We start from the raw sequence: 16,837 nt of genomic DNA, 5'->3' as shown, positions 1-16,837 counted from the left end.
TTTCTTAGAAAAGCCTAGTTGTAAAAGAAAAATGATTCCTGCATCTGTCTTACTGAATTATTTTTTTTATTCCATTATTTTTCTTTATGTAAATAACAGCAAATATGCATGCGTAGTCTTATTTCTTCCTTCTCTCCTACCCCAAAAGGAACATGTCCTATTTGCTGTTCAGTACTTTGCTTTTTCGTTTATCAGTACATCTTGGAGGTCTTTCTATATCAGTCTATAAAGAGCTTCCTCAGTGTTTTTTAGTGCTGAGTGGCATCCAACAGTGTGGATGTACCACATGAACATTTTGCTTTTCCAAATGATATTTAAAAGGCCTTTCAGAACAATAACCAACACTTAGAAGTGGGAGCATAATTACTAACCCTATGTTACATTTCCACATCTTTCTGAAAACTGACTCCTTCCAGGTAACCACCACATGTTTCAATTGGGGTTATTTTAGGCTAATGTGTCTTTCCCAAGCAGTACTTAATTTTCAAAACAAAGAAATAAAGGGAGCGTTTGTCATCTGAGAGACTTTTTTTTTTTTAAACATCTTTATTGAAGTATAATTGCTTTACAATGGTGTGTTAGTTTCTGCTTTATAACAAAGTGAATCAGTTATACATATACATATGTTCCCATATCTCTTTCCTCTTGCATCTCCCTCCCTCCCACCCTCCCTATCCCACCCCTCTAGGTGGTCGCAAAGCACAGAGCTGATCTCCCTGTGCTATGCGGCTGCTTCCCACTAGCTATCTATTTTACATTTGGTAGTGTATATATGTCGAGAATGGACTTGAGGATATGGGGAGGGGAAGGGGTGCGATGTGACAGGGTGAGAGAGTGTCATGGACATATCTGCGAGACTTTTAAAGGACTCAACCAAAGGCAGCTCCCACTTCGGGGGGAAGTAATTTGGGGGAAGACTCTTGCCTATATTCAGGCATGTGGGGTGGACTCTGAGCTCCTTAAGCTCCCCTCTGCCTTCCTCCGTGAGTTCCGCCCCACGTCTGTGTGCCGGTTGATCCCATGCTGGTTAAAGAGAGCACTGTCCTAGCTCCAGTTCCGTTCTGTCTCCCCCTCTGTGCAAGCTTGTGGGGGCATTTCACTGCCAATAAATGAGTAGTTCCATGGATTGAACACACACTAAGGTAAATTTTTAAATAAATAGATGGATCCTCTTATTGGAAGCTTTGGGAGAGGTTTGGTGGAAGTGCCTATTGTTTAAAGATTTGCCATCATTACTTTTGGATTTCCTGTAAATTCTCTATAAATCTGTTATTCATGCTGTCACGCAGAAAGCTGAGTGCCCATGCTGCTTTAAAACTACAACAGATTGCTAAGTGGGTGAAACACCCTTAGTGCTCATTTGTTTGAAGTGATAGTTTGCACTGTCCAGATTTGCTGAGTAATCATCAACCTTCCACGTTTTAAATAGGCCCACAATGACCAGTTTCTTTCTTAATATATCTGAACAATCACATAAATGGGATTAGGAGTTTATTTTTTATTCACCTGCCTTCCAGGTTATGTGAACAGACGTCTTATGTTTCTACCAGCAGCGCACTCCCCTCTCATAACACCTGCAATAATTAATTTTAAATATATATCTTAGGCGGGATCTTAGCTGTGTTTTGTAGGCTTAATTCTTTATATACACAGCTTCTGCTCTTTATACACTCTCCCTCTTTCTGTCATCAACCTTAGATTTATTGTCGGTGTTGATTTTAGACCAAAATATAAATGAGGTTGTGTTGACATTTAAGAAAAAACAACTCCTTGCTTCCTAGCAGATTGAGTAGAGAACCAGTTGGTTTAAACAGATAACCTTGGGTCATATCAGAAAATGTCTTGTTCTTGCTGAGTACTCTATTCTTGCACTGTGGGACTGACTTTATTCATTTAAAGGAAGCTAGGGCAGACAGGAAAAGAAATATTTTCTTCTCTTAAGATTTCCTGATTTGTTTGTACCTCTGTTGTGACACCCAAGGGTAATTCTGATATAGCAACGCTAACAAAAAGAAAAGAGATAGGAAAACAGAAGGGGAACTTCCTCCACAGTTATGAGCTGTCATCCGTCACTATCAAAGCCTCCCTGTGCCCCGGCTCATTCTGTGGTCTAGTTTGCTGTGCTCCCCATCAAGGACAATGACCCACCTAATTTCCAGAGACGGGGGAGAGAGAGCGCACACACGAGCAGGAGTGAGAGGGAGAGAGAGAGAGAGACCAAGAAACAAGCCAAGACCCCCGCTCCTGTCTCACCTGTGCGCTCAGACTGTGTGTGGCGCTGCTCTCTAGCTGAATGTCCCCAGCCTGATTATTTATTCTTCTTGGGGCCAGCGCTCTCCGCTCAGGGTGATGAATCTCCAAATAGGCCGAGCCCAGAACCTGCGCTGGTGCGTCGGGAGCAGTCAGCCCCACACGTTGGTAGAGATACAGCCCTGCCTGGCCCACCTAGAGATGAGCTGGGGTAAAGTCCTCACTCCATCCTCCAGAGAGAAATGCTCCTTGATCCTAATGTCAGGAAACAGAATACGGTTCTATTCCTAGAATTAGCTTGGAATGAATATGGTTGATGGCCATGGTTATCCATCAGGTTGTTTACTTACTGTTCATTGCTTTGGAACATGTCGTACTCTCAGTTGCTCTGTGCTGGTTAGGATACCTGCAAGATTTCCTGCCTCAGAGTTTGCTCTCTTCTAAGATGAAATAAATAAGAAATTGATTACCTAAAAACACAGCAGAGGAAGTGTTCATCAATATATTTGTATGAACATTTGCATTTAAGGTGGGAATACAGAAGAAAACACCACACGATCAATAAAATATTTCTTCAGTTCTGGGTATAACCACCTTTCGGCATTTCAGTTTTATGAAACACTAAATATGTAAGTGAGAGGTTTTATTGGTCTTGGATTTCTCATTTGAGAAGCTCTGGTTTTATTTAGGATATCAGTCTTATATGAAAAAAAAAAAAAAAGAAGGTCATCTGTTGGTCTGTGGTGTGCCCCTTCTGGGAAGGAGCTGAAACGTTGAGAAACCTGTTTCTCAAAATATTGGCCCCTCAGCTCTTTGTGTTTTCACATGGCTGGGGGAGCTGTAAAATACAAAGCTTTCAATTTTATGTTGTTCCAGTCAAACAAAGTCTTCCAAAAGTAACAGCCCGGGGAGTTTTCACCTGCGGTATGGCTTCCCAAGCAGGCATCTTTATAACTAGACCATGAATTTACCTTGAGCTTCAATTGCCATAATTTCTAGTCTGTGAGTTGAACAATGGTGTCTGTAGCAGGGAAAATAACTTCAATTTAGTCTGGTTTTCTGAAGATCTTTATTGTATTTTAAGGAGGGGGGCACAACTGTGGTTTTCCTGATATACTCTGCCGAACATACTGTGTGACCCCTTTCTCTCTTATTTATCTCCTTTTTTTCTTTTTTTCTTTCTCTCATGTGCTCACAGCGTTTGTTAAGATAATATTCTGTTTTCTCCAGGGACTCAGGATTGCATTTCTTTGTTCTTGGTTTTATCTGTGAGACACTTTTCTAGTTACAGATTCTGTTTGTGATTCATGCTATGTAAAGACAATCTGATTTTCAGCAGGATTTGAGCCTGACAGAGGGTCATAAACATGTCTCAGGAGCAGGGCTGTGCTGCTCTCCAGAAACTTACGTGCAAAACTCTTGTCTTGGGAAGAGATTTGATTATTTTAGGAACAGATATTGATGTCTATTTGGAAACTGTAAAGTTAGATTTATTCGATTTGGCGAGCATCTGTTAACGCACTGACTGTTTGCCAGAGGCTCTGAAGACTAAGAATCACACACCTTAAGGAGTTTACAGTGGATGGGGCAGATATGCGCTTGTACAGGTGCCCTCGTCTGAAGGAGACCAAGGTTTGTCTCACTTTCCCCCAGAAGCAGAGCGTGTGAGTTCAGTGAAAATGTGGGTGCAGGCGTTTATTTAGAGGTGATCCCAGGAAGTATGGGCAAAGGAGTGGGCAAAGGAGACAGAGAAGGGAAAGACACCAGTGCAGGTGCATCAGTGAGTGAGCCCATCCCCTCAGTGAACATCTGGCCTGGGTCCCCCAGGAGCCTCAGGGAGACTGGATAGAAGCCACTGTAGTGTCGCTAACTGAGGGAGAAAGTGCAAGGATTTATTCATCGGCTCCCATGCTTTATTCCTTGAGAACGACTTCCAGGGACATTAACGTCCAGGCATACAGGCTTATCTCTCCACCTCACCCTTGTAGGCCAGTCATACCCCTGGCCAGAGAATGACCTCAGATAGGAACTGGCAGGTGTTTGCAGAAAGTCATGGGTTTGTAAGTAAGCGGCAAGTGACAGAGACTGTGGGCAGGGCATGGGCAACACCAGCTCCAGAGCGATACTAACCAAGCGTGAAAAGGGCACTGTGTGCCTTACACCGCATACCCCAGGTCCAGGGTCGGAGTGGGTCAAAGGACCTACAGCTAAGACCTAGAACTGTCAAACTCCTTGAAGAAAACATAGGGGGGAAAGCTTGATGGCATTGGATTTGTCAGTGATTTCGTAGATATGACACCAAAATCACAGGCAACAAAAGAAAAAATAGATGAATTGGACTTCATCAAAATTAAACACGTTTGCGCATCAAAGGACGCTATCAACAGAGTGAAAAGGCAACCCATGGAATAGGGGGAAGTACTTGTAAATCCTACACCTGATAAGGGATTAATGTTCAGAAAATATAAAGAACTCCTGCAACTCAACAACCAAACAACCTGATTTAAAAACTGAGCAAAGGACCGGAATAGATGTTTCTCCAAAGATGATATACAAATGGCTAATTAAGCACATGGGAAAATGCTCTACTTCACTAATCAGTAGGGAAGTCAAATCAAATGATACACTACTCCCACCCATTAGGACGGCTACTTTGAAAAAAATCTAAACAAAGAGAAAACAACAGGTGTTGGTGAGGATGTGGAGAAATTGGAACTCTTTTTTGCCTTGCTGGTGGGAATGTATAATTGCACAGCCACTGTGGAAAATGGTATGACGTGTCCTCAAAAACTTAAACGCAGAATTACCATATGATTCAGCAGTTCTACTTCTGGATATATACCTAAAAGAATTGAAAACAGAGACTTGGACAGATACTCATACATCCATGTTCATAACAGCATTATTCACAACAGCCAAAAGGCGGAAGCAACAACGTAAGTGTCTATCAGCAGATGAATGGATAAACAAAATGTGGTCCGTCCATACAATGGACCGTTATTCAGCCTTAAAAAAAGAATGAAATTCTGATACGTGTTACCACATATATGAACCTTGAAGACATTATGCTCTGTGAAATAAGCCAGTCACGAAAGAACAAATACTGTATGATTCCATTTACGTGAGGTACCTGGAGTCAAACTCACAGAGACAGAAAGCAGGAGAGGGGGAGGGGGCTGGGGAGAAAGGAATGAGGAGCAGGTGTCTAATGGGGACAGAGTCTCAGTTTGGGGAGATGAAGTTCTGGAAAGGGATACTGGTGATGGTTGCACAACTGTGTAAATTGATGCCACAGTACTGTGCACTTAAAAATGGTTAAAATGGTAAATTTCATGTTATGTATATTTAGCCACAATTTTTAAAAAGCATGCAGCAGGTACCGAGAGGGAAGAGCACTTTAACTGAGGGCCTGGGAAGCCTTCCTGGAGGAGGTGGCATGCTCCCTGGCCCCGATGGATGGGTGGACTTCAGCAGGCAGCAGTGCAGGCGGGGGGTAGGAATGGGGAAAGTTGTTGCAGGCGGAGGTGCTCAGGTCAGAGGAGGGCGGCTGGGATGTTTCAGAGAGCGCCTGCCACGTGGCAGGTGAAGCACAGGAACCCAAGCCCTTCTCTCCGTGTTCAATCAACAGATACTTACTGGATACCTGCTGTGCACGAAGCACTGTTGTAGGCCTCGAGAGAATGGCTAGAACAGAACAGACAAAAGTGCCTGTGCTCCAGGTCTTCTTCCTGCGGGGAGAGACAGACACAAACCAAACAAGCATAGTGAGTGGAGGGTCCCGTGGAGCTCGGAGCTAGGGGAAGAGCACGGCTGGGAGGGATGGGCTCGCCATTGTCAGAGGGGCCCCCAGCCTGCGGAGGCAGAGGCCCCCATCAGTGTAGCTCCGGTCCTCCAGATGATGACTTTATGGTCACTAAAGAAACCAGATGTGGTTTTGATTTCTCTGCTCGAGGTTGCTCAGTGCAGTGGTGTTCTTCCTGCAGATCTGCCAGCCTCTAAATACTTTGTGTCTCATGGGAACTTTGAGAAAAACTTTTTCCTTGGAACTCCTCCAGCTTCGGATGGAAGGGACCAAGGCTTCAGAGGCCCCTGCCAAGGGGTCCTGCAGTTCCCCATTGTCCTTGCTAATAGCCTCAGACGGGCATCAATTGCCCCGGTGGGCTTGGGCTCCACGCCCAGGTTGGCATGTTTGGTAAAATTATTCAAGGGCATTTCTCACTGAAGCTAAAAGTGATCTGCTATTGTGCCTAGGTACCTTCTCAATAATTTCAGAATGCCATTTGGAAAATTGACCTAATTTCCTGAAGAATACCCTCTTACTTCTCTATCCCACCCAAACTACATATGGTCCCAGTTTCTCTGTTGGTTGTGGTTCTTTTGCATTAAACGGTAGGTTATGCATTTATATGCTTAAATGGAAAGCTGTTGTCTGTATATTTGGATCACTCGAGGGTCCAACCGTGCAGTTCCTAAATCCACACTCCTGTTCTGTGGTTTACCAATTTGGGCCCATCCCGAAATAAATAAACAAATGAATAAGCCTGCTGCAGAGTTGCCTTTTATCACCTTCATTTTTCTCTACCGATGAAAATACATTCTTTGTAACATTCCATGGATTTCCAAATGTGCAAGTTTTCAAACATGTTATAAGTGAGAAGAATAGAAACTGCTGGATTGTTTGTCAAGCTGTCACATTATTTTATTTATCCTCTCTTGTCAATAGAAAAGTCCAGAAGTGTATTGAGATAAAAATGGAAGTACACGTAAAGATAAAATTGTAAATGGGATATACGGCTGTATTCCCTCCCATTTTTCTTTCCCTCCCACTGTTGTACAGTAAACAAGAAGTGAGTCGGCCGGTGCGGACCCTCCTCCGGAGGGAGCAGGAGGGCTTCTGTAACTGGGCTTGTCCAGCGGCACTGCCCGCAGCCCCACCTGCCTCCTGCCACACTGCCCAGCACCTTAGCGGCTGTGAGCGCGTTCTCGCTAACGAGCGATTAAGGACACAGCATTTAGAAGGATAGGAGAGTCTTCTTCGGCAGCTCCACACACAATGGATTATTAACGCAGAAATTTACATGCCTGCTTCACCTGTTCAGGAGCTGGGTGGGCAGAACCTAAAAAGTGAGTTTGGGGAAAGTGAAAGGTGGGAGGAACTTTCTATTTAGTGAACAAGATTTTTCCAATCAGGAGAAAATTCATGCTGTTTATTTCAGTTTTCACAATAAAGTGCGTCTTAAAATTGCCCAGGTTCTACCTTGAGAAACTCACCTCTTGGAATCTGAGGGAATGACCTGGTTTGCCTGTTGCCTATACACCTTTTACTGTAGCACATGTTAACAAAAAATAATAATAATAATTTCTATGGGTTCTTGGAGATTATATATATAATATATATATGCACACACACATATATCTCCTAGTCTCTTAAAACGTATGTGCCCTGGAGGGTTCAGCTCTACAGGATTTGAGCTATCAAGACGCCAGCTCCCGTGGTGGCAAGCGATCAGACACGCCTGTTGAGATGCTTCTGCAGGCAGGAGAGCACTTCATCCCTTTGCCAGGCCGTTTTAATAACGCCGAGAAAGATGACAGACTCCGAAGGGTTGCAAAAGCAACTGATGAGCGGAAAAGCCACTTGAGCCCGCCCCCCGACCCCCGCCCCCCCCCCCCCCGCGAAAGCCGGGCTCCCAGGCGCTCACTCGCCCTCCTTGCGCCACGTGCTCGGAGGAGGGCGGTGCGGGGGGCCGAGCCGAAAAGATGTTCCTGCTGCCTCTTCTGGCTGCCGCGGGGTCGCCCGTCCGATATCTGAGCGGGAAGCGCTCCGCTCCTGGGGACCCGGTCCAGCCGCCGCGGACAGGACGAAGGGCCTTGTTTTAGGAATCTGTGGCAAAGAAAAAGAAGATGATGTGCCCCAGTTTACAAGCGCAGGAGAGAATTTTAATAAATTGGTCTCTGGAAAGCTGAGAGAAATCTTGAACGTATCTGGACCACCCCTGAAGGCAGGCAAACCCCAAACCTTTTATGTATGGTCTGCATGAGGACTTCCCCCGCATGGTGGAGGTGGGCCTTGGCAAAACGACGGCCGGAGTCGATGAACAGGAGAACTGGCACGAAGGCAAAGAAAACATCAGAGCCGCTGTTGCAGCGGGGTGCAGACAGGTTCAGGACCCGGAGATCCCGTCCGTGGAGGTGGACCCCTGCGGAGACACCCATGCGCACGGAGCGGTGCTTGGGCTCTATGAGTATGACGATCTGAAGCAGAAAAAGAAGGTGGCCGTGTCAGTGAAGCCCCATGGAAGTGGGGATCAGGAGGCCTGGCAAAGGGGAGTCCTCTTTGCTTCTGGGCAGAACCTGGCGTGCCACTTGATGGAGACGCCCGCCAATGAGATGACGCCAACCAGATTTTCCGGAATTACTGAGAAGAATCTCAGAAGTGCTAGTAGTAAAACAGACGTCCACATCAGACCCAAGCCTTGGATTGAGGAACGGGAAATGGGATCATTCCTCAGTGCGGCCAGAGGGTCCGAAGAGCCTCCAATCTTCCTGGAAATTCACTACAAAGGCAGCCGCAATGCAAGTGAACCTCCCTTGGTGTTTGTTTGGGAAGGGGATTACCTTTGACAGTGGTGGCATCTCCATCAAGGCAGCTGCAAACATGGACCTCATGAGGGCTGACGTGGGAGGAGCCGCCACTATCTGTTCAGCCATCGTGTCTGCTGCCAAGCTCGACCTGCCCATCAGCATCGTAGGTTTGGCCCCTCTTTGTGAAAATATGCCCAGCGGGAAGGCCAACAAGCCTGGGGATGTTGTTAGAGCCAAGGACGGGAAGACCATACAGGTGGAAAACACTGATGCTGAGGGGAGACTCGTCCTGGCCGATGCACTCTGCTACGCGCACACTTTTAACCCAAAGGTCATCGCCGATGCCGCCACCCTGACAGGTGCCACGGATGTAGCTTTGGGGTCCGCTGCCACTGGGGTCTTTACCAATTCTTCCTGGCTGTGGAACAAACTGTTTGAGACCAGCATTGAAACAGGAGACCGTGTCTGGAGGATGCCTCTCTTTGAACATTACACAAGACAGGTTGTAGGTTGCCAACTTGCTGATGTTAATAACATTGGAAAATACAGATCTGCAGGAGCACGTACGGCTACAGCGTTTCTGAAAGAATTTGTGACTATCCTAAGTGGGCGCGTTTAGACACAGCAGGTGTGATGACCAACAAGGTGAGGTTCCTTATCTGCGCAAAGGCGTGGCTGGGAGGCCCACGAGGACCCTGATCGCGTTCCTGCTTCGGTTCAGTCAAGACAGCGCTTAGTTCAGATGCTCTAAAATGCCTCCATTCTGTCTTAAACGGGCAGTAGAGCTTCGGAATACTTTTGAATGAATAGATAAAAATCTTTTAAGGGAAACAAAGGATGATATTTAAAAACATAGAACAAAATGAAATTTGTATGCCTTGATCTGTTTTTCATTTTATGCAGAGATTTATAAAGGTAAAGCTAATATCTTGCTTGGCAAAGATTTTTAAGATATTCTATCTTAAATGAATAATGATGATTTTTTAAAAGCTACCTAATCACTTTTCAGAGTGTATGTTTGTAATTGAGGAGCAAAATTGTATTTCGGAGTTGTGATGCTGAGAATAATGAACAAACTAAAAGTCGCTCTGCAGTTGTCAGAAACAATAAATCCAACTTTTTGTGCTCCCTGGTGTGGCTCTGACATTCACTTTATATATTATTATAAACCCAGTGATGCTATAACTTGTCTCTTCTGGCTGTGTTACATGAACTAAGTAATTAAGTTGGGTCTCAATGTTAATAATCACTTTGGGGCACTCAGTGATGAGCTTGAGTTTGTGAGGCAGTACTATTATCCCCACATTACAGATGAGGAAAATGAGGCACAGGAGACGGTTAGTAACATGCCAACAATGTCACCAAGCTAATAAGTGGGAGAGCAGAAAGCAGTAGAGCTTTCTTCTTTTTTTTTTTTTTTTTAATAAACTTATTTATTAAAAAAAAAAAAAGAAAGAAAAGAAAAGCCACTTGATTTTCTTTAAGTAAAATGTCTTGGAGCTGTTTTCACCCATCCCCCAAAAGGGCACCAATGTACCTGGCTATGCATGGAAGAAGGTCAAGAGTCATAAGAGACGGACCAATTAAATTGTGTTTTTTATCGCCGGAAAGCGGTTGGGAATGGCCCTAGGCAGCCTGTTTGCAGAAGCTGAGCTATAGAACTGAATAGAAGAGTGGCTCGAGCTCTGCAGTGTCTGCTAGTGTGCTCCGTGGCACAGTGAAACGCTTCTTGGGGAAGGTCAGGATTTTCACTTACATATAGCTCCGCCTTCCTTAGCAATTGTCCTACGAGGCGAACTCAGAGATTCATCTTCAGAAACTGAGCAGAGCAGCCTTGACCGCGTGTGAGGATTCCTGTTCATCTGGAAGGAACAACAGCCTCTTTTTCCCTAGTGTCAGCTCGTCTTTCTCCTCCTTCCTCCGCTGCCCCGACCGCCAGCCATCCCGGTCCGCGTGCACGTCCTGTGCTTGCGCCCTAAGACTCCACGCCGCCCGGGGGCTCGTCCAAGTGCTGCCTTCCGCGCTCATCCCCGAGCTCTCGTGCCGCAGACCAGCCGGTGCCCCTGCCCACGTAGACACCCCCAGGCCTCCTTGTCCTCGGCTTCACACACCCACGCCATCACCCCAGCCCGTTCTTGCTCCTGAGCTTTCATTCTTACGAGCTGCTCCGCCATCCATCAAACCACTCAAGCCAGAAGCCGGGAGAGCTTCCGTGCACACACCCAGCTGCCGCCGGCGCCTCTTCTTCCCCCGACGCCCGCAACAGCCCTGCACGGTCTCCGTCACCACTTTCCTCCTCAGGGTCCTTCAGTGGCTCTCCATTCCCTACTGGATAAAGTCCAAACTCGGTAGCATGGCCCTCCTCCCCTGACAGCCTCCTCTGGGGTCACCCCCAGGCCCCAGTTTCCCCTCAACCTTCAAGAACCACTTGACAGTTCTCCCAACAAGCCAACCCGGTTTCCACTTTCTTTTTTCCTGTTACTGGAATGCCTTTCCTTCCCTCCTCTGCCTGGCGAATACTGCCCATCTAACAAGGGCCGGGCTCAAGCCCTTCCTGATTCCCCTGGGAGAATCAATCTCGAGGCACTCCCGACCCCGCATCCTGCCGCGTCCCTCCCCTCGGCTCTCCTGACCCCACCACCAGCTGCTTGTTCTTCCCACGTGACTCTCTTCCTCTGCTGAACCCAGACCTCCTTGACATCGCTGACCTCTGACCCCGTGCAGTTAACTCTCATATTCCCCACGCTTGCGCAGTGCCTGGAAATAAGAGGTACTTGGTACTGTTCGTATCATCCTATAGCGATAAAGAGCTGATAATAATAACCAGCCGTGCTCTATTTGGACAAGACTTAATTCTTCCTTCAACAAGTGCTCACAGAAGGGCTCTTATAGCCCAGGCACTTTGCTTCATGCAAAGATGAATAACACATCCGCCACTCCTTATTCCAGAAGGTGGACAGACCTCCCCACAAATCGGGACACTGCAGTGAGGTGAGAGCTGGCACCAAAGGTGCCAAAGGAGCCCAGCACCCATGGCCCTGGCTCGAGACGGGTCACTTCTTGCTCTGCCCAGATAGCCAGTTGCCTGAATTGTAAAGCATGTCTATAATTGTTATGTCATCTGGTCAACACAACCAATAAATATTATCATTATTGGATGTTGAAAAAAGCTTTCAAATAACACCGAGGAACCTGTAGCTCAGCACTGAGAGCTTTCCTAAGGCCTTTTACTCCCCGTGTGTGTTCCCAACCTTATTTTTCTCTTTTGTTCCTACAAATTTTAGACCACTTGTTTTGGAGCAGGAAGATTTGGAGGTTTCGAAAGGTCCTGTAGGCCCCATTAGCTGCTGCTTCTGGAGGGGATCTTCTTTTGACCAGCGTGAGAACCCTGTAGATCTGGACCCACTAGGAACTGGAGAGCCGAGGTCCTTTGGAGTCTTGGGGGCCGTGGCCTTTGTCGTCGCCCCGTCTTTCCCGGAACGGGGTCACCTCTGGTTGAACACGTGTGCCCGTGTGGTCGGCTCATCTTGCATGTTTGTGTGTCTCCGGGCAGATGTGCCTCAACATCTCCCGGTGGAGGTGGCCTTTGAGCTCATTATCTTCTGGGTGGCCAGGGGGACACCCGGCTCCATGGAGGGAACAGAGGGGAGAGCCACAGCCTCGCCAGTTTGGACGCGAAGATCCCCTGAGGCGCGTGGCCGGTAGCGCTCGCCTAGGAAGCAGGACGCGCAAGGTGACGGTTCCGACAGAGGAAGCCCAAACGAGGGATTTGCTTTCTCAGGTGTTCTAGAAAATTCCACTTTTAGGGCATAGGCTCTTTTTTTGAAAGAAAGAGGCTGTGTTCTGAGTGAGCTGTGGAGACCTGCATGAGGAGGCACGTGGGGACGTGTGGGCCCCCAGCCTGCAGGCGGGCTCGCACCTCCCGGGCCGCGAGCAGGGCTGCGGGCCGCCCCTCGAGGTCCAGCCCCCCGCAGCCTCACAGCCAGGGCGCACAGGCCTTCAGAGCGCCTGCGGGGAGGCCGTCCTGGCAGAGAGACGGGAAACCCCGGGCCAGAGCAGGGACTGAGGGCCTCGGTCTCCCCTTCACCATGGTGCTACGGCCTCGAGTTCCGTGGCACGTCCTGTGCGCCACACGCCGTCTGACATGCGAAGTGTACACATACAAACATACGTCGAAAGGGAGAGTGTCAAATGTGTACTCCTGGTTTTAACGGCCCCGTGAAACGGGCATCATTTTACAAATCAGGAAGATTAGGCTCGGAGAAGTTGAGTAACTTGCTTCCCGTTGGGAGCCAGAGTATTTCCACCGGATTCTAAACTCAGTTCTCTTCCTCACAACCCCCAGGCTCCTGCTGTCACCTGGCTGAGCTCCTGTGTCCTCCTTTGCCCACTTCTGTCTCCAGAGTTTGACTCTCTGACTCTGCCCCCAGATGTCCGCGGGGCTGGTTCCTTCCTTCCCGGTCTCGGTCACCACCTCCCACCCCTCCTTGTGCTCCTGACCCCGGGTCCGTGTGACCTGCCCTTTATCCGTACGCTGCTCTCCCACCGCAGGCACTGTCTTGATTGCAGGGAATCAGGCTGTGTGCCCTTCATCCTCCTTTATCTGCAGTAATTCCACAGCTTAGCGGTTCTGGTAGACTTTGAACTTTTTTTTTTTTTCTTCTTCTGTCTGAGAGATTTGATGTTCTTTAAATGTACTGTTTAATTAAATGCGACCTGGGCCGCTCCTCTCTACTCAGCCTCTCCAGTGATTAAGGGGTTCATGTGGGAAACTGACTAGGAGTGGGCCCCATCTCCCTCTGCCAGGAGCCTGTCTTCCCGTAACTACGAAGCATTCGCCCTTCTGCCTTTGAAGCTACCTAGCACCAACTGTTGCTGACCTCGGCAGAAACCCTCTCTTGCTTCGATGCCTTCACCTCCCACCCACCTCAACCAACCTGGGGGACGCTCGGTTGAAAACGCTACAGTAAAGTCTCAATTAAGGAAATGCTTGGGGGAAGGAGTGTTCTAGCTCATTTAATTTTTGGTTAACTGAGCACAACCAGAGTTTTTATTAGGAGGAAACATCGTTATATGAAAGAAAGATTATGAACTTTGGATGAAGACATTCCTCTATTTAAAACCCATTCTCTACCATGTTAGTCATGTGACTTTGGGGCTCAATTTTCTCACCCATAAAAGGGGGATGATAATAGCTATCTTAATAGCTTGTTGTTAGATTAAATTGGGCAACATTTGTAAATGTAAACGCGTAACAGAATGTTGAGCGGCCGTGTGGGAACTTGGTGAAGTACAGTTTCCCTCCCGCTTCCCGTTTTGTTTTCGTTCTTCTTGGCAATAATTCTTAATACATTGGCATATGGTATTTTAAAAATGTTTTTTAATGTGGAACCCTGAAGGAGAGGGTAATTTTCCTGGTGGTGGTAGTAGTGGCTCATTATTGTAGAATATTTATCAAAGATTAACCAATCACTGAGTCTTTGTTGAGTGCTTATTATATCTTAGACACCGTGGGAGTACCAGAAATGAAGAGGTCGTTTTATTCTTTTAAAAATGCCCAGATAGTCTTCTTTGCATTTTTCTTCTAAAAATTGAACGTGGGAAAAAAATTGGTAGAAAAGTCAGCTTGGCAGGTTAAAAATGCACATCCATGACCTCCTCTCACTTAAAAAAGAAGTAAAAACCCACTAAAATGCAGTACAGGAAGAAGAGACGGAGGCCCACGGGACAAGAAGGCGCTGTTAGTGACTGAGAGATGAAACAGGGGTCTGGATGGAGGAATGATGCCCGTGGGGGTGGGCGGAGAAGGTCTCGGCTTGGGGAGCGGACTTGGCCACCGTGGGGCTAGTTATGACCCAGAGCTAGAGCCAGGGTAGTTAATGGTTTGTGTCTGGGACAGTCTGCTTCCTACTTCCCACTGTAGAGTACTCGGCAGCTAAGGTGAGTAGACAGACAGACAGACAGGTAAGGACCCCCCCGTCTGAGAATGAATGGCCCCAGAGGAAAGAACTCTGCACTCGGGGGTTCAGGGTCCGTTCAGGACAGCACTGAGCCTCCCGCCTGAATGAAGCAAAGTTGCCCATTGACAAGTTAAAAGTCACATTTGGGGGAGGGCTGGGTTGTTACGTTTCGTTTTAAGCCTCTCTCTGTTGTTCTTTTTAATCCACGTGCTCATACGAATTTGACTGAAATTTTAAAACTTTTTTTTTTTTAAATGACGAAAGTGTGCCAGCATCGTGTGCTACAATGAGCACCATCCTTGCTACCGAGAGATGTGGAATCTGGGAGCTTACATGAAAGTTGACTGAAATGTTAAGTTTCAGTAGAAAACGCACAGCCTCCTCAATCACAAGACCTCGCTTTGATCTTTCTGTTGTAGTTTCCATAAGTCAAGGTCGCTTTGCCGGCATGTGTGTTAGAAATGCACTTTTTAGGAACCGTCACGTTTTATCTGCATCTCTGGCACCTACTTCTCCGAGCGTCATGTGTGACTCCCGCATCACCAGACAGAACAAAGAGGCCGGGTTTGAGGGCAGGCTGACATTTACCAGCCCCGAGCCGAGCTGCTCGCTCGCCTCGTCCTGTCGACCCCATGGGTGAGGGCTCTTGAAATCGTGTAATGGTTTGGGCCACGAGAGCAGTACAGATAGAAGTTGCTGTTCCGTGTGAATCACAATTACGGACGACTTCCGCTTTCCCCGGGGCGGCTGGAATCACCGCGGAGCGCGGAGCAGCTCGTGCGTCCTGCCGTTCGCTCGTCCCCTGGGCTGTGAACTCGGGCCTGGCGCTGACCTGTCTGTCGCGTGCGGGTCTCTCGGGGTCAGCGCGCAGGCGAGGCTGAGCCGCCCGCCGGTGGGGGGGTGGAGGGGGGGGGACACTGCCCTCCGGGCGGCGACAAGTGCTGAGCGCGGGCTTCCTCTCCGGCGCCAGGCGGAGCGCTGATTCATGCCAAATTAGCACCTTGCTCGGCGACCTCTGCGCACCCCGCTGCTTTCCTTCACTTCACATGACTGTTTGCAAATACTAGCTGCTCAGGTCGTTCCTCCTCATCCGCGGCTTTCACAGATGACAGGCAGGCATTCAGCCTTTGTCACGAACGTGTCTGTACTCCAGCATCCTCGGCGGTCTGATAACCAGCCCCACCATCCCCAGTCTCACAAGCCGAGGGTGTCGGCAGCGGGAAGGTCCCTGGGAGGCCCTGCCGGGCGTGGGAAGGGGAAGGCTGCCGGCGCTTGCCAGGAGCCCCGAGGACCTGAAACAGCCTCGCAGTAACTAGTCTATACATAGGGTTAAAAAATTGATTAGTTGGCTCTGCCCGCCTCAAGCTGTTTGTTTTTTTTTAATTCACATGAACCTTTAATTCCAGAATCTCATGCTGCTTAGGCAGTGAAAGCAGGACTCAGAGCTGTGGGAAACTGACTAGAGGCCAGTCCTCTTTTCTCCCCCTGTTCTCTCTCAACGCCCTGACCGCATTGCCGGCAGCTGGAACCTTCCACGGCTCTCCTCAGCTGCTCGCAGTGGTGGTGGGTCTCTGCAGCATGAGGTCCTCCAGGAAGCACTGGGCATTTGCTGTGATGTCAATTTATTTTTATTTCCAGCCTCTTCCATCTCCACCCTTTACTGAAAGTCCTGTTCTCAAAATGTTTGATCGGTCTTCATTTTCCCTAAATAAACAGTAGTAATGCGCACGTAGTTTAATTTTGGTATTACTTGTATTTTAGAGAAAAGTGGCAAAAACATCTTGTGTTTTTTTTCTCCCTTGTCACCAGAGATATGAGCTAAATTATTTATAGTTTGATACTCACACAACAGAGATGGAGTCGGAATATTTACTTTTCAGAGAGAAGGGATTAAACATGCACGCCCAGAACTGAGCCCTTGGTTCATGGGATGTCTTTGCTCCGGGGACCATGTTCGGGCCCAAGTCAGAGAGCAGCCGCTTTCCAAACACACACGTGCCCAGCAGAGGGCCTGGTGCGTGAGATATTTGTGGAAGTGAACG

The 16,837-nt window shown here is 47.9% G+C and overlaps 1 protein-coding gene and 1 pseudogene across 10 annotated transcripts in view; both read left to right on the top strand.

Moving 5' to 3' along the window:
- The window catches only part of SDK1 (sidekick cell adhesion molecule 1), an 829,158-nt gene that overhangs the window by 578,854 nt on the left and 233,467 nt on the right, over nt 1–16,837 (top strand). The window lies entirely within an intron of this gene.
- LOC309614462 (cytosol aminopeptidase pseudogene) lies at nt 7,996–15,410 on the top strand (annotated as a pseudogene). Its single transcript has one exon. The product of its transcript is annotated as a cytosol aminopeptidase pseudogene (transcript).

Source organism: Balaenoptera borealis (genome assembly GCF_965194805.1).
Source record: "Balaenoptera borealis genome assembly, chromosome: 16".
Lineage (NCBI taxonomy): Eukaryota > Metazoa > Chordata > Mammalia > Artiodactyla > Balaenopteridae > Balaenoptera > Balaenoptera borealis.
This window is presented reverse-complemented; position numbering and strand designations above follow the sequence as displayed.